Source organism: Polypterus senegalus, chromosome 11, assembly GCF_016835505.1.
Source record: "Polypterus senegalus isolate Bchr_013 chromosome 11, ASM1683550v1, whole genome shotgun sequence".
NCBI classification, from domain to species: Eukaryota; Metazoa; Chordata; class Cladistia; order Polypteriformes; family Polypteridae; genus Polypterus; species Polypterus senegalus.
The window spans coordinates 62083625-62105475 of NC_053164.1; positions in this window are offsets into that span (position 1 = coordinate 62083625).

Below are 21851 nucleotides of genomic sequence, written 5' to 3' on the forward strand. Positions count from 1 at the left end.
GTCCTTTTGGACTGTCCTTAAAGCCAAAGTCTTTTACAATAAAAGAGTTGAAAAGCAATTTACAATTTGAAAACATGTAAAATGTTGTTAATAGATCATTTAAATACACTCAACACTGTTCCTCAACTCATTTATCTTCACACATAACTAATGTTGCATTTTTCTATCTTTGTAGTCGAGTCCTGTAAGTCTGTAATGGCTTTGTATATGCAGTTGACCCAACAGTTAAACACAAGAAACAAAGCAGTCTGCCCATTTGTTCTTAAGATTTCAAGATCACCAAAGTGAAGGCAAGAAGATTGTATTTTGAGCAAGGTTGTGCATATTACAGTTTACATTTTTTTTCTGAGTATTCTCAAAGATTGCTGTTAATATACCATACATAGTAATGAAGAACATGACTTTTACGTGCAGTTTTCGTTGACTAGCAACTCTGTATTGGACTAGTTTGGTTAAGTGTGCCCTAGTATCCTATCCAGTGTCAGTTCCAACCTTATGGTCTGTGTTGTTGGAAAAGGCTGAAGTACTTCTATTTGAATAAGCAGGTTCACACAATGAATTCATAAATTAAATGTTATACGTACTGTGGTGAAAGTGAAGAAGACAATACCATCATCTCACAGTAGCATTTTTTTTAAAAGTGTACGTACTGTGCTGATTTTTCTTTGCAGCTTTCAGAGAATACTTAGAATTTGGGTTTGCATTTCATTAAACTTTACTAAAGACTTCCAAATCTCACCTAATTAATTGAGCTCACTGTTATCCAAATTCCCAAACATGCCCAAGTACAGTATTATTATACTGAGACATCATTTTTAGGCCTTACCCACAAACTGATATATCTCGGGAATGTCCAGATATTGACTGAAAAAGTTTTGAAACTTGAAGGGAATGCACTATAAACACTATTGACCAAAATGAAAAGGTTTTTGAGCTGTCTCACTCTGCTGTGCAATGTAATTTTTATGCGATGTACAATAAACCTGCTTCCTCCTTTAATTTGTGCTGTCTGGTTCATGTTAATCAATAATTTATGCTACTTCTAGATTTCATTCCAGTTATCCAATAGTTTGTTTTTTTTTTTTTTTTGTTTTGCAATTTGAATTAGCTTAAGATTAAAGTATAGGGTGGTCCAGATCTAATTATGCAATTTTCATTACGCTATAACTTAAGTTTATTACATCAAAAAATCCCGGACCATCGAGAAGTGTGCGAACTGACGACATGAAGAATTTTCTTTGTGCCAAACTGGAATCGTCCCCGCATAAATCAAAGTCATCCAGACGATCGGGATCTGCATAATTAGATCTGGACCACCCTGTATAGAGGTACAAGTTCCCATTCTGTAAGCAATTATGTTCAGTAGAACTTTTGTGAAGAGGAAACTGGTCCAACGGGCTCATTTATTTAGCTAACGGTTAAGTTCTTTCAGTAGTTAATTTAATGAATAACAGAACTAGAAGTAATTTACAAAGAGCACACAATAGGTAATGTGATTTAGTCAGGATCTTTAAATATTACTGATGGCTACCCCTGTAACCTCTTAGATTGTAGTATGCTGCTTTACCCATTAGGCCATCCCTTGATCACCTGACATACACTCGCACAACACTGACAATTGTTTGCTTTTTCTTTCATTTCCTATTGTTCTGACTGCCCTCAACATCCACTGTTCACATCTTAAACCAAACCTTTATCACTGACGAGTACTTAAATGTATTGATGAAATGATTAATTTAATCTATTATTATTTTACTTTGGACTCTGAGCTCTCTGTGTGAATGTAATAGTTCATACAGTAAAGAAAGACAAACGAAAAACCAAAGAGAGACCACGTGGTCAGTGATCTCACTGTGTATTGTGACAGTAATCTTAAAGTTACAGTACATGTCTGCAAGATATTAATAAAATAGTAAGTGCGAGCATGTTTTAATATTTTGAAATAATTCCTGTGTACATGGTATTCTAAACCACAGCACACAATCTGTTTGTATGTAAAGTTACTGCTAATTGAATATTTTCAGTTATAATCAGGGCTGTGGAGACGGAGTCGAGGAGTCGGAGACAATTTTGGGTACCTGGAGTCAGAGTCGGCAAAAAGTTAACCGACTCCGACTCCTACTAAATTTAAATGGGAATTAAAAAAGTACGTTGAAATGTCCCAATTCACAAACCGTCATAATGAACTACTTCTCTGCTGTAAGAATAAAGCCCAATGCATGCAGTGCATAATGTTACCACAAAACGAACATGTCAAGTAACCATGAAGCATGCTTTTCATTGACTGTATGCGTCACTATATGGGATGTAATGTACAGGTAAGGTGCGGCACCGCTTTCCATTGTGTCGTGTTCCATCCACTGTTACAGGGAACTGTGAACCTAGTCTAAAGCCCCCCATACATTTACAGATGCACTGCCGATTTTTCGGCCGTTCAACGAGTCATCATGCGTCAAACGCCTGAAAAATCATCTGGTGTGTTCTCAGCTCCGTCGGATCCCCTTCGCTATGCGCTAGTGAAGGGGCGAAGGAGCGAGAACACAGATCTCCCTACCTGTCTCCAGCAGAGGCTCGTTCTGCTGATCAGCTGGCCGGTGAGTGACACAATGCACTAAACTTCTGGCTGGCTGACAGAGGAGACAGCCACTGCAGCAGACAGAGGCATCACATTACTTTGGTTGGGGGCGGTGGTCGAGATTTTCGGCAAGCTGGATCTGCTCGTCCATTTGGACACCCGCAATCTGCGGCCGCCAATCAATTGTGTTTGTCTTTAATCTGGCATTATAGTAGAGTGTTGGCTTCCTAGCCAGTAGTTCTGTGGTGAAATGACATGTATGTTGCCTTCCTTTCCTTCAATGGATGTAGAAAATACATTAGCATAGTATATACATACAGAGGAGTCGGAAGATTTAGAAACTGAGGAGTCGGAGCATTTATCTACCGACTCCACAGCCCTGGTTATAATTTGAAATCATCCATCTATTTTCTGAGCTTACAATGTCCATTACAGGAGATCTAGAGCCTAACCTGGCAGCATCAGTTGATCACCCTTTATGGGGCAGAGTTGTACTGTAGAAAGCATGAGCACATACCTGTCCATTTTGTAATTGATAGGGTCATTAGTGTCACACATACAGATGCCAGTGAAGTTCATACTAGCATGTGCGTACCAACATGCAACACGTTGTCACTCTGTGGTGTTTTGATTGGCGAGTAGAGCTGCCTTATCTCCTAACTGTTGTCTTTCTAGAGTCTCCGCTTAGCCTACCTGATGTGTCACATCAAACGACTTCTAGTCACAGCGGATGTCAGATTTGACTACTGCACTTGCCGATCTCGTCGCCAGAGTACGATAGATTACATGACTAGAAATCTCTGGGAGATGTCAAATTATGTGTACTTTTTTTTTTTTGGATAGCCCATAACATACAGCCTGACAGAGCCAGTACCCATGTGAAGGTTTACAGGTATGGTGAGTTCAGCTAAGATATCTCAGCCCTTTTCTTTTTTGTATTCTGCCATGGTATGTAAAACATGAAACATCCGCTAGAGGAGCTTCTCTTCTATTTGCGAGGTCTAAACCACTAATGTTCCTTTATTCAGCGCCACGGCACTGGATGTCTGATCTCCTGCACTTGAAGCCCAACATATAACTTACAACATAACCAGACTTACTTGATTTTGTCGGAGCGAGTTGCAGACTGTTTGGATTCGCTGGGAGTCCATGACTGCCCATACTCGCTAAGATTATATAATTCAAGTGAACAACTGAGAATCTTTGGAGAACTTGTGTAATGTGACATGGCCTATGCACGTCCTTAGGAATTGGAAATAAGTTGGAGCACCTTGTGAAATTTCTCACAGAAATGTGAGAAACTATAAACACTACAGAAGGGTTGGGCCAGATGTTGAACCGGTTCTCTGAAGCTGCAAACCTTGTCTTTGGTTAAAATATGTAATTTCCTTTAGGCCTTTCTAGTTAATACTCTTTGTTATAATGAATCTTTAGTAATTTCCCAATCCTTCTACAGTGCATGAAAGTTATTTATGGCTGCTATTCTTTTTGTTCAATTGTGAGTGTTTAATGTCCATTAAATAAAGAAACAAGAGATGAATGGGGGATATGAATCTGGAACAAGTTAGAAAATGTATGTATGGCATAACATTCACTTGCATACGAGGACTGTGCAGGCACTATAGCGCTCGGTAGGTTCTAGAACCTTCTTGATCCATTTCAAGGTTACAGGGACCAAACACTATCTCACTAGGATTGGGCAAAAGGCTGAAAACAGGACTGGACAAGCTAGACAGTCCATCACAGAAACCACTTTCACTCATACTCTCACACACACACACACACACACACCCACCATTTTCACACACTGTGCCAATCATCTTCCTCCTTCAGCTGCTCCCGTTAGGGGTCGAAACAGCGGATCATCTTCCTCCATATCTTTCTGTTCTCTGTATCTTGTTCTGTTACACCCATCACCTGCATGTCCTCTCATAGCACATCCATAAACCTCCTCTTAGGCCTTCCTCTTTTCCTTTTGCCCGGCAGCTCTATCGTTACAATTGGCAATTACCATAACCTAAAAAACAAAAAATCTTTGCTTGAGCATGTATGACTTTAGTGGTTTTTCATGATATGAGAGTTGCCAGGCTATTCAGGTATGACAAATGTTTTATCAGAACGGCAGCCTGTTTAAACTAAATTAGGCTGTTCTAAATTATTTATTGGGAAGCATCACCTAAAATCAGGAGTGCCCCTGTTACTGGGTAGTCTGGTCACCCTGGTAAATTATACTGACTGTGAAACAATGAATCATTAAAAATCTGCAGACAATGGAGCTGTGAGGTTGCTTTTAGTATAAGTTACATGCTGAGCAAATGTTTATTTGCTTTGTGTTAAATGGCTTACACTCCACTGGGTCATTCATTCATGTCTAGATAACCTTATGTTTTCCTTGCTTGCATTTTATATTGTTAATGTTATGAAGATCAATTAACTTAATTTTCCATGTGGAGGCGTGAGACACACATGTACTGATTTATCTCTTGCTTGCGGTCAAACTGTTAGGAAAAGTTCATAAAAGATAAACAGCTTGGTGATGCAGATGTTTCCTACCTACAAGTGCAGCTGGACTTGCCATCCAGAAGATTTGCAGTCCCATGCGTGTCCATGCAGTCTGCTGGTGTTTCTTTAAATTGTACTGATATGTGTGTTCTATCAGTACTGGCTACCAGTGGTGAAAAAGAAGAAAATATACAAAATATGAAAGTTGGTGTAACTACTGACAAGGTGAAAATAGTGAACTAATTTGTAGTTAAAGTCACACTGAGCATTTCTCCATTTTAAGATAGATGAGTTTGCAGATTTGCCAATGGTTTTCAATGGGAGATTTTGAAATTTTAAAACCGTGTATAGCAAGATCTGTTTGAAATATCACAACGAGAATGAAACTGTCCTGACAAATTTTCCTGAAGAGTAAGTGTGCCACATTTCAATAAAACTAGCCCACAGGATGTGCCCGAATTGTTTCATGCGGGATGACCAACAGACAGAGAGATGGTCGGACAGGCATACTATAGCTACTGCAATACGTGCTTTGCACGTGATATTCGAACACACCTAAAAATTATACTTTAGGCTTTTTTTTATGCAACCAACATGAAAAACGCCCCAATCATAAACAATCTGTTTTTTAGTGAGATTAGATTAGCTAGTTCCATAACTGCTCCAGTAATGCTTAAGGTGCTGCAGAAGAAGGGTGTTAAATATGGGCCATGCTCTATCAGGCAAACAAAAGATCTTCTTAATGAAGGCAAAATGTGAGTAAAATCATTCATGCAGCTTTATCTTTTGATTTTCTAACACAAGTCCCTTTGTTGAGGAGAACATACTAAAAACTAACTAGACTTTTTGGTGCTTTCATATCTTCTCTCATTCTATCCTATGATTGAAAAGTCTGAGTTAGAAAATGTATGGATTTCTGAAGTATGAAGTAGTTAAAGTTTGCTATTAACTTAAAGCCTGTTGTGTTGAACATTGAAGTACAGTATCTACAACGTAAACTCATCTGTGGATATCTCTTAAATGTTCTGTTTATCCTATTAATTGTCAAATGAAAAGTTGCATTACTCTCTGAATACAATTTCTGAGAAAGTGGTCAACTTCAGTTAAACTCCTGAAACGGTTCTCAGTCTCTGGTCTCAGCTGTGTGTTCTCTGCAGTTTTATTTCGAGAGCTGAGCACAGTAAACTCTTCTGTGTCCTCTGAGGCCTGGTTAAGAACATCAAAGCAAAGCTCCTTTCCCTAAAGAAGAGAAACACAACACCTGTGGGACAGAAAATGGCAAAAAGCCTGATATGAAGCCTTCACGTCCCAGGTGAGTATATTAAATTCACTCCTGCTGCTGGTGTGCTGTATCTGCAGGTACAGGAATCCCATTGTCTTGGTTGACTATGCTGCCAGGGATACAGCATTTGGTGGAAGAAGCGACCTGTTGCGCTGGGTCTCCCAGGTGCACTTTTCTTACAGTAGAAGGCCACGTATATTTCACAAGAGCCCTATGTACCTAAAATTAGTCCTGTAACAAGATCAAAATGTGTATACTGCTGTGTGTGTCTCTTCAGAGTGCCAGTGCTTCATGTTTTCACACCTTGACGACTTGTATGGCTACCCTGTTTTGTTGTGCCTGGCAGATTTATTTTTGAACTTTCATTATTTCAAGGATGAAGATGACCACAGTTTGAACCAAGGTAGGAACATTCGATCTTAACAGGCTGGTTTAGGAACTTCCATTAGATGAATATGTACAGTATATTATGGGGTTTGAGATGAACATTACATGGTTGAAAAGAAAAGAAGTATACTACACACGGAGCGACCAGACAGGGAATCAAACCATGTATGTGCCTCACAAATATTCAAAGTGCTCAGCCTCTTTATAGACTTCTGATGATGATGGGCCACCAGCTAGCAGCAGACTTCCTGGGAGACCTCAAGGCTCACTTGGACGTGGCAGCAGGTCTGTTCATTTGTATACCTCACACCAGGGCAACTCAAGCCAGCTCTTGAGAGATACGTGTGGTAGGCTTAGCAAGGTGATACAGGCACTTAGCTGGTGACAGTCAGATGAACAAACTGCAGTTGATATACCAATCACAAAGTTATCCACAACATTGTAGGAAGAAAGATCAAGTGAATCATTCAAAAGTGCTCCTCAAAATAGAGTGATAAATAGTCACATTATATTAAAATAATAATGATAAATTATATAACATTGGGACAATCTCTTACTCTTTTTCATTCTTAGTTGAGGAGCTCACAGTGCTCCAATTGTTATCTTCTCCAGATGCTGTCATGGAGTGTTCAGAAGTTTAGAAGGTTAGGTAGGGCTGCGATTCAAAAGTCCGAAGATTGAGTAGGGCAACGGCCGTGGTGCTCCTGCATGTTGGGTCTCAAATGCAGTGTGTGGTAAACCATTTTGTAATTTTAATTTAGACATCATTTTGGTACAATAAACCAATCGGTGTCTAACTAGGGGCTCGCAGCACAACCATTCTAGAAAGCTTCAGCACACTCTGAGAGCACCTGGAGAAGAAAACAGCCGGAGTACTTAGAGCACCTCAGCTGACCGTTGTGTTCATCTCCTTATACACTTTTATCATTGGTCTCCCGGTATGGCGTGATTCTTCAGCACAACTGAAGTATAAAATTATTATTTGTGTCCTGATTGGTGTGTACAGTTATAGTTATTTTTTTTTGGGGGGGGGTGGGGTACTGTGGCTTTGAAAGGAATAATGTAATAAGAGCAGCCTTTTTGTTGTGCTATTCAAAATCAAGAACCACTACTTGTTAGCTTGACCCCATGCCCACATGTTTGGTCCTGTATTTTTTTGCTCAGCCCTCTTGTGGCTACTATAATCACTGTATCACTTAAATTTGGAATTGTTCCATCTGAAATGAAAACTGCAGTGGTCATCCCTGTTCTCGGAAAGATGAATCGATCCAAAAGAGTTTAAGAATTACAGGCCAATTTCCAATCACCTTTTTCTGTCCAAGCTCTCTGAGGATACAATTGCCTGTCAAATTCGGACTCATGAACTGTTTCAGTCAGGCATTTGTGCTAAGCTCAACACAAAATCTGCTCTGGTTGAGGTGTTAAGTGCATTTTAGTGGCTGCTAATTCTGACCATTTAAATATCCTTATTCTTCTTGACCTAACAGCTGACTTTGATAGTTAATCACAATGTACTTTTAAATCCCATGGTGACACTTTTGGAAATTATTGCAATGCCCCTTGCCTGGTTTAAGTCTTATCTGTATGACAGACATTAATTTGTCTCCATTGGTGCCTATAAATCCACTTCTGCTTCAGTTGTTCAGGGTGTTCCACAGGGCTTTGTGCTAAGTTCCCTCTTGTTTAATATGAATATGCTTCTTCTTTAGATTATTTGTAGTCATGGATTAAAAAGGATTTCCACTTTAATGCAGATGATATACAAAACTATATTCATGCCAAATCCTATTATACAATATCATCCAGTAACTGTCGAAATGAAATAAACACCTGGATGACATCTAATTTTTAAAGCTAAATGGGAATAAAATTGAGATACTTCTAATTGCATCCTCAGGAAGACTGAAAGCTTTAGTCTGTGTGTCCCGGGGCATGTTACATCCCTCTCTACAGAAGTTAGGAACCTTGGAGTTATCTTAGGTTCCACACTCTTGTATGAATTCCATATTAAGAGCATTACCAAGGCAGCTTTCTTTCAGTAAAACACGTTTTTTACCTCCTTAAGTTTCTGACATATGGTGCAGAAGAGACTCTTGTTCATGCTTTCATCTCATCCTCAACGACTGTATATGGAGCATCTTCCCAGGGCCTTAAGAGAATGCAATAGCTACAAAATTCAGCTGCAAGAATTTTCTCCCATACTAGACCCTAGAATACTAGAAAATACTACTCCTGTACTTTAACAACTCCATTGGCTCCTTGTTAATTTCTACATGTGTCTGCTTATTTTCCAGTACATCCATGGCCTAGGAGAGAGGTGGGCAATGTCAGTCCTGAAGGACCGCAGAGGCTACAAGTTTTTGTTGCAACCCAGTTTCTTAATGAGAAAGGAATTATTGCTCAAGTGATCTTTTGATGCCTCATTTTAGTTGTCTTGTTAGGTATGATTTTGAACCCTTAATTGCTTATTTTAGTCTTAAACAGCTGCATTCACTGTTTTTAATGGCTCCTTATTAGCAAAAAGATGCAATTGACAAATGTGCCAACAGTTCTCCATCTAACTTCTTTCCATTTACACCTGTGTGCATTTGTCATATCTATTTGGTTTAATAAAACACTTAAGAGAAAAATGTGACTGACTGAAAATTATCCATTTTAGGCTTCAAATCATTTGCATGATATCCTTGGCAAGGAAAACCTAACTTTGCAGACTAACAAGCCATAAAATTAAATAAGGCCTGAGATTGGCAAGGATTGGTTTCTAATTAAGCAACTGGGTTGGAATGAAAACCTGCAGCCCTCCGGGTCCGATGTTGCCCAACCCTGGTCTAGCCCCTACATATCTCAGTGTTCTTCAATTGTATAACTCATTATGTTCTCGTCGTTCCCCTGAGTCTTACCTTCTTTCCGTCCTTTCCATCAGGTTGCAAACTATGAGTGACCAAGCATTTTGTGCTGCTGATCCAAAACACTGGATTGCTTTGCCTTTTAGCTTCAGTTTCATTTGATATATAGCTAAAATATATCTTTTTATGGAACCTTTTTCATTGCCTCATTATACTCTGGAATTACCCACCAATCCCTTTCTCAGCTACAACCAATCCAAAATGCTGCAGCTAGACTTTTGGCAGGCACACATGCTGTAAACGTGACCATATTTGTACCATTTTAGACAACCTTGATTGGCTACCAGTCCATTACAGGGTTGATTTTAAGGTACCATTGTGTGTTCTTGTTCTTAAGTATCTAAATGGCTTTACACTTTCCTATTTCCTTTTACACCTTTATATTCCATTTTGACAACTTAGGTTGTCCGATCTGACACTCTTAATAGTGCCAAGGGCTCACCTAAAACTTAAAGGTGAGCTTGCTTTTGCAATGGTCACTCCTAAGCTTTGGATCAATCTACCTGCTGTAGGAGTTGGAAAAAAAAAATTAACTTGTCCACTCAGGGGTGGGTAGTCAATTTAAATGTAGGAGATCTGTGAAGTTTAATTTGGTTAATTAATTAGTTTTGCCTTTGGAAATGGGACCAGTAATTACTCAAATAATTCAGCAAGGCTCTAATTTATGTACCTTACCTTTCTGTGTTGTATGAGAGGGACTTGGCCTTTAGACTTATACAAGAATCCTACTTTGGGCTTCCACCACACCTGGGAGTACTTCCAGATAATGCTGATAGGCTTCTTGAAGTGCTTGCAAGGGTAGCAAAAAAGGAGCCTCCTGCATTCATTCAGGGAGCAAGAGTTATGGAGGAGGAGGTGTCTGTCTGTATTGGGTTTGGGGAGCGGGTGCATCCCCTGGTGGCCACAAGTGGCGTAGTCCGCAGGATTCCTGGCCATCTGCAAGGCATGGACCTGCATTATAATTTCTTGTGGCAAACCCGACACAGCAGTGTGAACACACACACACACGGCAGTGCAGCAGCACATCCAGACTCAGAGCTGCAGCTCACAGAAGCACTGCTCCCACCCATGATAGGAATGAAAGGGAATAGGCAGTCCAGGAGGACAGCAAAGGGCCAGACAAAAGTTGGCGTCAGGCAACCAGGTCTCCAAACAGTACAGTGCATAAGCCTGTTGTGAGGAGGAGTAGGAGTTCTCATCCTGCTTCCAATCTGGTAGGTCACAGACACCAGAAGGGTGGTTGTTGTGCTATAAATGCCACCGGCTGGTCCATGGATGGAGGCACTGCCCATAGGTAAGGTTAACTGTTGTTAGAAAGTGGTATCAGCCAGCATCTCCCCCTCTTCCTCTTGTTTGTATGTTACAGGACAGAACCATGGACTGGCCCATGCTGACCACTCCTACAGACAGCCGGGCTTCTTTCCCAGCTGGGAGGCAGCCATAAAGGAAGCACTGGGGGCAGATATGCACAGGGCACTGCATCCCCCTGAGTACTAGATGGCAGGCACCCCCTGGGGTGCAGTGGCACCTTTGATTCCCGCAAGGCTCCATGGGCATTAGAGTTTGGCTCAGCCCTGTTGGGTTCCATGGGGGCCACCAGGGTAATCAGGAGAGCCCTACTTTGGGTTTCCACCACACCTGGGAGTACTTCCAAATAATGCTGATGGGCTACCTGAAGTGCTTCCAGGTGCAGCATAAAAGGAGCTGCCTGTCTTCATTCAGGGAGCCAGAGTCAGGATGAGGAGGATGACGACAATGACAACACTTGCCAGGAGTAGTGGAGTTGAAAAGACAGAATGAGAAGGAAAAGAAGAAGAAAGTGCTGTACACCCAAAGTAAAACTGTGTTTTGTGCTGGACTTGTGCCTTGTGTCTATGTGTGTGTTGGGTTTGGGGAGCTGGTGCACCCCCTGGTGGCCACTAAATATATATACAGTATATATAATGTAATATATATTGACATATAAGACTGGACAGACAAGTATATAACATAGGCTGGCTGTTTACTGGTATTTGGAGCTGTGCTTTACAATACCAAGTCCTTAAAGATGATATCCAATGTTATGTGGAGTTGTTGCTTTGTTGTTATTTCTGGTTCAAGTAAAGGATTCTTTATGTGTTGGAGTGCTCTCTTTCTCTTTGTTGCAGGATCCTTTGTGGTGTTCAGTAATGTTGCTTTCTCAGTTTTCTTTCTGCTGAAAGGCCTCTGAAACTAAGGGAAAAGGATTGCTATTTCTGTCACAAGAGTTTACATGCTGAAGTTCTCTTCTGGAAGTGATGGCTGCTTCTCAGACTGACTCACTGTTTCCATTAGCAAACTGGACCTGAGCGCTAAGGTTCACAAAGAGCAGAGTTTACCTGATTCAACTCCTCAAGGAAGAGTGGCTCATAATGTTTTAGGTTTCAAAGACCAGATTTCAGAAGGTCATTTTGCATATTTCCTCTTCCCTGAGAGATTCCCCAGGGAGTTCGGTGAACATTCAGCAAATATCCTAAAAACCTTCTTTAGGATGGCATGGAGAGTTTCAAGGGAATGTATACCTTCTCCTTCTCCTAATTGGATTAAAGTCACTTCCAGTTACAAAATCAGTGTCAACTAATAGGTGAGTTCTTCTGTCCATCCTAGTTGTCATCCCTTCAATTAGAGCTCTTTGTTCTTGAGTGCACTTTCTGGCTCAAAAGGTCTGTAGAGTAGCCTCTCAGTTCAACTCTGATTTACACCTTTGTTATCAGATGAAGTCCAGGCAGTTTCTGGTACAAGCTGGTTTTCAGTCACTTACTTTTAGAAGGCACAGCTGGATGCTTACATCACTGTTAAGTCTGCTTTCATAACAGGCCTGGGCCTCATGTACAGTATAAATGGTGCGTATGCACAGAAATGTTGCGTAAGAATAATTCCACGTTCAAATCGCGATGTATAAAACCTACACTTGGTGTAACGACCACGCACATTTCCACGGTACCTCATACCCTGTTGTACACAAGTTCTCCGCTTGGTTTTGCAGACTGGCGGCACCCAGCGTCAAAGCAGGACTACTGTTCCTGTGTGGTTACTCTTTATTTTCCTGACGCGGCTTTATAAATACACTGAAACCAACCGCATATTGTTTATTATTGTAATGCATATGATTGCAGTTAACTTGTAACAATATAATGGTCCAGGGAATAGCCATAGTATTCCAAATACCATAACTGCTTTAGCGTTGTTACTCTCACTGAACCTTCTTCTTCTTCTTTCAGCTGCTCCCGTTAGGAGTTGCCACAGCGGATCATCTTTTTCCATATTACTCTCACTGCACCACTCGGAGTATTTATATCACTGTATCTGAGTGTGAATCACAGCAGCAGCTGATCGGAAAGAGAATTATCGGTATACAGCTTCAAGGACACGCTACCTCAGCCACGGCAAAACGTTTCAAAGCCTATAAACGCACTCAATCAATTGCTCCTTGTAGAACTGTTTGTACTTATAAGTACAAACCGGATTCCAAAAAAGTTGGGACACTATACAAATCGTGAATAAAAACTGAATGCAATGATGTGGAGGTGCCAACTTCTAATATTTTATTCAGAATAGAACATAAATCACGGAACAAAAGTTTAAACTGAGAAAATGTATCATTTTAAGGGAAAAATATGTTGATTCAGAATTTCATGGTGTCAACAAATCCCAAAAAGTTGGGACAAGGCCATTTTCACCACTGTGTGGCATCTCCCCTTCTTCTTACAACACTCAACAGACATCTGGGGACCGAGGAGACCAGTTTCTCAAGTTTAGAAATAGGAATGCTCTCCCATTCTTGTCTAATACAGGCCTCTAACTGTTCAATCGTCTTGGGCCTTCTTTGTCGCACCTTCCTCTTTATGATGCGCCAAATGTTCTCTATAGGTGAAAGATCTGGGGCCTCATGTATAACGCCGTGCATAGAACTCGCACTATAACATGGCGTAAGCACAAAAGCCGAAATGTGCTTACGCACAGAAAAATCCAGATGCAGGAATCTGTGCGTACTTAACTTCCACGTTCTTCCGTTACATAAATCCCGACCAGCGTGAAAACTAACGCTCGTGCACGCTTTATGTAACGCCCCAACTCCTCCCAGAATTACGCCTCTTTGAATATGCAAATGAATATATATTGCCCTTAAACTCAGCCTTCTGTGAAAAGACAATGGGAAAAGCACGGAGGAAAATATAAGAATTTCAGCGAATACCAAGTGGAGGCAAAGGAAAAACATACTATTTGTTCAAATAAACCGTGGTATAATCAACAAAAGGAAGTTGATCGAGTGACATAGCGTGCTTGAGAAACTTGAAAGCTCACGTTCACAAAATCGCACAGTGCCGGAAATAAAAAAGAAGTCACATATCAAAGTCGCCGTGAAAAGCCGAGTTGTAGCCCACTGTCTGAGTGTCATATGAAAGTTTATTAGGGTACAGAGAAAAAAGGCACACGGTGGGGAAAAAGCACGAAATGTCAACTTCAATCTCGACATTTCCACTTTAATCACGTAGTTTATTTTGTCATTAAAGTACAGTAGAACATCATAAACTTCATCTTAAAATCGTTTAATTAACCAGTTTCTCAAATCACATCGTAATTAAAGTAGCACGTTAAATGCTTTGATCTTCTATGTGCCTATGTGTGTGAATCACTACTTGCTTTTTAAACCGGCTCTCTTCCTCCAACTGGACACAGAATCAATTACATTCGTGATATTACAGCTCTCTGAATAACTAAAATACTGAGAGTAGTAGTACTCAGGGGCGGCTCTAGGCTTGTGGTGGCACTGGGCAGAGGAAGAATCGGTGGCTCCTTCCGCCCACCAATGTCAGTAAAGTAGCTTATGCACGGTGGATGGCCTCGTCCGTTGCAGACACTGCATAGCCGCCTCGTGCTCATGACACAAGCATTTCACTTTTGCCGAAATTTGTCGCTGCGTCTTTAGCTGTGTTGTTATTTTCTCTTTCTGTGTTATATTCAATATATATTGGCGTAGCCATCACTGCAGTCAGTGCTTTTCTTTACCCAAGTAACCGATCGCCACACAATCAGCTCTGTAATAGAAGTTAAGCCATCTGTAAGCTTAGCGCCGATTCTTCAAAACGTTTAAGGAACATTGAAATATCTTCGTAGTACATGTTTAATTATTCTATCCTTAACGACACTCCCAGTGAAGAATATAGATTATTTAAATGAAGTTAAAGTTTTATGTGTATAATTTAATAAACATATTTTGCTGCATTTCACCTTAAAAATGATATCATCATCATATGTAAATACGCGCTTTACAAAGTGGCTCAGGTTGTGCGATATTATAACTGTAGTGCAAGTTTACAGTGGGGTGATTGTACTTATAAGTACAAACAGTTCTACAAGGTGCAATTGATTAAGTGCATTTAAAGTTCTTGGGATTAAACTGTTTCTGAACCGCGAGGTCCGTACAGGAAAGGCTTTAAAACGTTTTGCAGTGGCTGAGACAGCGTGTCCTTGAAGCTGTATACCGATAATTCTCTTTCTGATCAGCTGCTGCTGTGATTCACATTTAGATACAGTGATATAAATACTCCGAGTCGTGCATAGAGAGTAATATGGAAAAGATGATCCACTGTGGCAACTCCTAACGGGAGGAGCTGAAAGAAGAAGAAGGAGAAGTGAGAGTAACAACGCTAAAGCAGTTATGGTATTTGGAATACTATGGCTGTTCCCTGGACCATTATATTGTTACAAGTTAATTACAATCAGATGCGTTACACTAATAAACAATATGCGGTTAGTTTCGGTGTATTTATAAAGCCGCGTCAGGAAAATAAAGAGTAACCACACAGGAACAGTAGTCCTGCTTTGACGCTGGGTGCCACCAGTCTGCAAAACCGAGCGGAGAACTTGCGTACGACAAGGCATGAGGTACCGTGAAAAAGTGCGTGGCTTTTACGCCAAGTGTAGGTTTTATACATCGCGATTTGAACGTGGAAAAGTTCTTACGCAACATTTCTGTGCGTATGCACCGTTTATACATGAGGCCCCTGGACTGCAGACTGGCCATTTCAGTACCCGGATCCTTCTCCTACGCAGCCATGATGTTGTGATTGATGCAGAATGTGGTCTGGTATTATCTTGTTGAAAAATGCAGGGTCTTCCCTGAAAGAGATGATGTCTGGATGGGAGCATATGTTGTTCTAGAACCTGAATATATTTTTCTGTGTTGATGGTGCCTTTCCAGACATGCAAGCTGCCCATGCCCCACGCACTCATGCAACCCCATACCATCAGAGATGCAGGCTTCTGAACTGAGCGTTGATAACAACTTGGGTTGTCCTTGTCCTCTTTGGTCCGGATGACATGGCGTCCCAGATTTCCAAAAGAACTTCGAATCATGACTCGTCTGACCACAGAACAGTCTTCCATTTTGCCACACACCATTTTAAATGATCCCTGGCCAATGACAACGCCTGAGCTTGTGGATCTTGCTTAGAAATGGCTTCTTCTTTGCACTGTAGAGTTTCAGCTGGCAACGGCGGATGGCACGGTGGATTGTGTTCACTGACAATGGTTTCTGGAAGTATTCCTGAGCCCATTCTGTGGTTTCCTTTACAGTAGCATTCCTGTTTGTGGTGCAGTGTTGTTTAAGGGCCAGGAGATCACAGGCATCCAGTATGGTTTTACGGCCTTGACCCTTACACACAGAGATTGTTCCAGATTCTCTGAATCTTCGGATGATGTTATGCACAGTTGATGATGATAGATGCAAAGTCTTTGCAATATTTCGCTGGGTAACACCTTTCTGATATTGCTCCACTATCTTTCTGCGCAACATTGTGGGAATTGGTGATCCTCTACCCATCTTGGCTTCTGAGAGACACTGCCACTCTGAGAAGCTCTTTTTATACCCAATCATGTTGCCAATTGACCTAATTAGTGTTTATTGGTCTTCCAGCTCTTCGTTATGCTCAAATTTACTTTTCCAGCCTCTTATTGCTACTTGTCCCAACTTTTTTGGGATTTGTTGACACCGTGAAATTTTGAATCAACATATTTTTCCTTTAAAATGATGCATTTACTCGGATTAAACGTTTGATCTGTCATCTACGTTCTATTACAAATAAAATATTGACATTTGCCATCTCCACATCATTGCATTCAGTTTTTATTCACAATTTGTTTAGTGTCCCAACTTTTTTGGAATCCGGTTTGTACAATCACCCCACTGTAAATTTGCATTACAGTTATAATATTACACAACCTGTGCCACTTTATAAAGCGTGTATTTACATATGATGACGATATCATTTTTTAAGATGAAATGCAGCAAAATATGTTGATTATGTTATACAGATAAAACTTTAACTTCATTTAAATAATCTGTATTGTTAATAATTAAACGTGAGAACACGGTGCCACAGCGCTTGCAAGTTCACGTATTGTTCCTGCCTCGAGCCGTATATTTGCTGAGACTGGCGCGACACTGGAAGGATAGAAGGATAGAATAATTAAACACATACTAGGAAGATATTTCAATGTCCCTTAAAAGTTTTGAAGAATCGTCATCGTAAGCTTACAGATGGCTTAATGTCTATTACAGAGCTGATTGGGTATTTGGGGAAAGAAAAGTAAGGACAAGAATTGAAGGTTAGTACGTTTGAAAGAGACAGGACTGCTACAATAAATTATTTCATTGAAGGTCGCGCATGGCGCAGCAGCATCTTGTATGAGACATGAACAATCATTGCGCCATCGTGTTCTTAATAACATGCTTTCATTCCAATCATCACGAAAATTATATCACATATACATCGCAGTATTTTAATTATTCAGAGAGCTGTAATATCACAAATGTAATGGATTCTGTGTCCTGTCGGAGAAAGAAAGAACGGAAACACGTAGTGATTCACACACATAGAGCAAAAGATCAAATACAAAACAAAGCATTTTAACGTGCTACTTTAGTTACGATGGGGTCTGAGAAACTAGTAAATTAAATGATTTTAAGATGAAGTTTATGTTTTACTTTAATGACAAAATAAACTACATGATTAAAGTGGATATTTCGAGATTGAAGTTGACATTTCATGCTTTTTTCCTACTCTGTGCCTTTTTTTCTCACTGCACCCTAATAAGCTTCCATATGACACTCAGACGGTGGGCTACATCTCGCCTTTTCATGGTGACTTTGATATGTGACAACTTCTCTTTTATGTCGGGCACTGTGCGACTTTGTGAACTTGAGCTTGTTTCTCCAACAGGCTATGTCACTCGATTAACTTCCTTTTGTTGATTATACCACTGTTTAAATCAACAAATAGTACGTTTTTCTTTGCCTCCACTTGGTATTCACTGAAATTCTTATATTTTCCCTCTTGCTTGTGCCATTGCCTTTTCACAGAACGCTGAGCTTAAGGTCTATTTATATTGATTTGCATATTCAAAGAGGCGTAATTCTGGGAGGAGACGGGGCGGGACAGAAGGCGCGTGCACGAGCATTAGTTTTCACGTTGATCGGGATTTATGGAGCGGAAGAATGTGGAAGTTGGAGTACGCACAGATTCCTGCATCTTTAATTTTCTGTGCGTAAGCACATTTCAGCTTTTGTGCTTACGTCATGTTATAGTGTGAATTCTACGTACGGCGTTATACGTGAGGCCCCTGGTGTTCCCCAAAAGCCTAGCAGAATGGGGAATGTCCACTTTGTCCTACGCTGCTCATATGAGGTCTGCTACAAATGCGGCCAGTTTTAAACCCAGGTTGAAAATACATCTTTTCTCTTTGGCTTTTGATTATGATTGGTTCCTTTAATATTTTTGCTGCTTTACTGTTTATTTTAGGCTTTTTATTTCACTTTGTCTTACCTTAGAATGTAGTTCATTTTACCTTATTTATTCTAATTTATAGCACCTTGATCAACATTGGTTGTTTTAAATGTGCTTTATAAATAAACTAAACTATTTGCCTTTACTGCTGTGTTTTTAGACTAGTTTCCTGGCTTTTTATATATATTTATGGTTATTTTTATTGCATGTGTATATGTATGTTTGTGAATATTTATACATAGATGTGTGTAAGTTTACTTATGTGTTGCTTTTGTCCTTACTCTCTTGTCTTTATTTTGGTGTTTTTTTACCTTCTTCCTTTGGGTACCTTGAAAGATGATTAAATAAACTGTATTATTATTATTATTATTATTATTACCACCAGAACCTGGTCTTTTTGTGCAGCTAACACTCCCTACTGGACACAGCATTGAAAGGACTCCACTGAGAAGGCACTTCAGCTGAGATCCAAATTGTAATGCATATGCCAGTTTTGTTTGTTTTTCCCTAAACAGCGAGTACAATTAAGGAATGCCTATTTATAGTATAATAATATTATATTTTGTGTGTTGTTATAAGCAAAATTACTGATAATCATAGCAAATGTTTTAAATATTTTAAAAGAACACCAAATACATTATTTCAGATTGTTATGGAAAATGCTCTTCGAAACCACTCAATAGATCATAATGAACTCAAAATCAAATTAAATTGTACTTTCTGCATGAACAGGTCATTTTTCAAAAAACAAAGTTCAATTTATAACAAAAAATATTCACAAATCAAGTTACATATTAAGATATGAGCCCTTCTTTGATATGAACGTAACAACCCTGTCATCCATTGAACTTGTATAACATGTATAGTTTCCGCCTGTGTTGACTCCCAGAGTTGCTGCTTCGTGGTACACTTCTGCCCAGCCCCATTGATCTTTCTTTTAAGGATGCTCCACAGGTTCTCAATAAAGGGATTATGGTGGTCATGCCATTATTTTTTCTCCCTTTATGGCCGTAGCAAACAAGGAGTCAATGGTGATATGCAGCATAGGACGATGCGTTGTCTGGCCAACATGAAAATTGTTTTATTCTGGAAGGCATAATTCTTCTATCTGTACCAGAACAGGAAATTCATATTTTTTTGTGGAGGTCATTTTTTATACCTTACGGGACCCTAACAGGACCTACCATCACACTTCCAGTAGTCTAGCACAAATACATACAATACAATACAATTTATTTTTGTATAGCCCAAAATCACACAAGAAGTGTCGCAATGGGCTTGAACAGACCCTGCCTCTTGACAGCCCCCCAGTCTTAACTCTCTAAGAAGACAAGAAAAACTCCCAAAAAAAAACAGTAGGGAAGGAAGAAACCTTGGGAAAGGCAGTTCAAAGAGAGACCCCTTTTCCAGGTAGGTTGGGCGTGCAGTGGGTGTCAAAAAGAAGGGGGTCAATACAATACAGTACAATACACAGAACAGAACAAATCCTCAATACAGTATAAAAAAATTACAAGTACAGTGCAGAATTTAACAGTAGATGATATCTCATAATATGATATAAAATCATTACTCTGCCACCACGATGCTGACTTTGCAGTCTTGCTGGACTAAGGTGCCCACTCACCAAGCAAATGTAGCATGGGATTCACCAGTGAATAAAACTGTGAGAATTAATCTTCATGTATTTCTTACTCACTTCAAACATTTCTCTTTGTGAGCTGTGGTTAGGGGTGGCCAAAGTAGAGCTTTATGCCCGACTGCAAGCCCAGGAGGATCTAAATAGATAGATAGACAGATTAATATTTTATTCATCCTCTCAGGGAAATTCAGGTGTCCAGTAGCTCAAACACATCAGTAAAAATTGTTACAAATTATTTAAAAAAAAGCAAAGAAAACAAAACATAAGTAAATAAATAGTAAAAAGTACAAATGGTCAATTGCTAGTGTTGAAAGATGGAATGGTGACCAGGTCATGAATCACTTGAATTGACAACAGCATTGTAAAATCTCACAGCAGTTAGGAACAAATGGTCTTCTAAAGCGTTCTACAGCACAGTGAGTGAAGACAACTGCTATTTTACTGCTTTGACCCATCAAAATGTTGTGGAGATGGTGACTGCTATTGTCAACGATGGCCTGTACCTTCCTTCCCACCACCATTGCCATTGTGTCCACAATCCTACCCATCACTGAGCCTCCCTTCTTCACCATCTTGTCCAGCTTATTCGTGTTCTCATCTGTCATATTGCCTCCCCAATACATGGTAGCAAAGAAAAGGACACTGGCAACAACTGTCTGAACCACTCTTGAGATGACACCAGCAGCTTCAAATATCTTTTTTTTCTGCTCTAAAGTGGTTTGTTTACAGGTGCTGGTCATAAAATTAGAATATCATGACATAGTTGATTTATTTTAGTAATTCCATTCAAAAAGTGAAACTCATATATTAGATTCATTCATTACACACAGACTGATGTATTTCAAATGTTTATTTCTTTTAATTTTGATGATTATAACTGACAACTAATGAAAGTCCCAAATTCAGTATCTTGGAAAATTACAATATTGTGAAAAGGTTCAATATTGAAGACACCTGGTGCCACACTCTAATCAGCTAATTAACTCAAAACACCTGCAAAAGCCTTTAAATGTTCTCTCAGTCTAGTTCTGTAGGCTACACAATCATGGGGAAGACTGCTGACTTGACAGTTGTCCAAAAGACGACCATTGACACCTTGCACAAGGAGGGCAAGACACAAAAGGTCATTGCTAAAGAGGCTGGCTGTTCACAGAGCTCTGTGTCCAAGCACATTAATAGAGAGGCGGAGGGAAGGACAAGATGTGGTAGAAAAAAGTGTACAAGCAATAGGGATAACCGCTCCCTGGAGATGATTGTGAAACAAAACCCATTCAAAACTGTGGGGGAGATTCACAAAGAGTGGACTGCAGCTGGAGTCAGTGCTTCAAGAACCACATGCACAGACTTATGCAAGACATGGGTTTCAGCTGTCGCATTCCTTGTGTCAAGCCACTCTTGAACAAGAGACAGCGTCAGAAGCGTCTCGCCTGGGCTAAAGACAAAACTGCTGCTGAGTGGTCCAAAGTTATGTTCTCTGATGAAAGTAAATTTTGCATTTCCTTTGGAAATCAAGGTCCCAGAGTCTGGAGGAAGAGAGGAGAGGCACAGAATCCATGTTGCTTGAGGTCCAGTGTAAAGTTTCCACAGTCAGTGATGGTTTGGGGTGCCATGTCATCTGCTGGTGTTGGTCCATTGTGTTTTCTGAGGTCCAAGGTCAACGCAGCCGTCTACCAGGAAATTTTAGAGCACTTCATGCCTCCTGCTGCTGACGAACTTTATGGAGATGCAGATTTCATTTTCCAACAGGACCTGG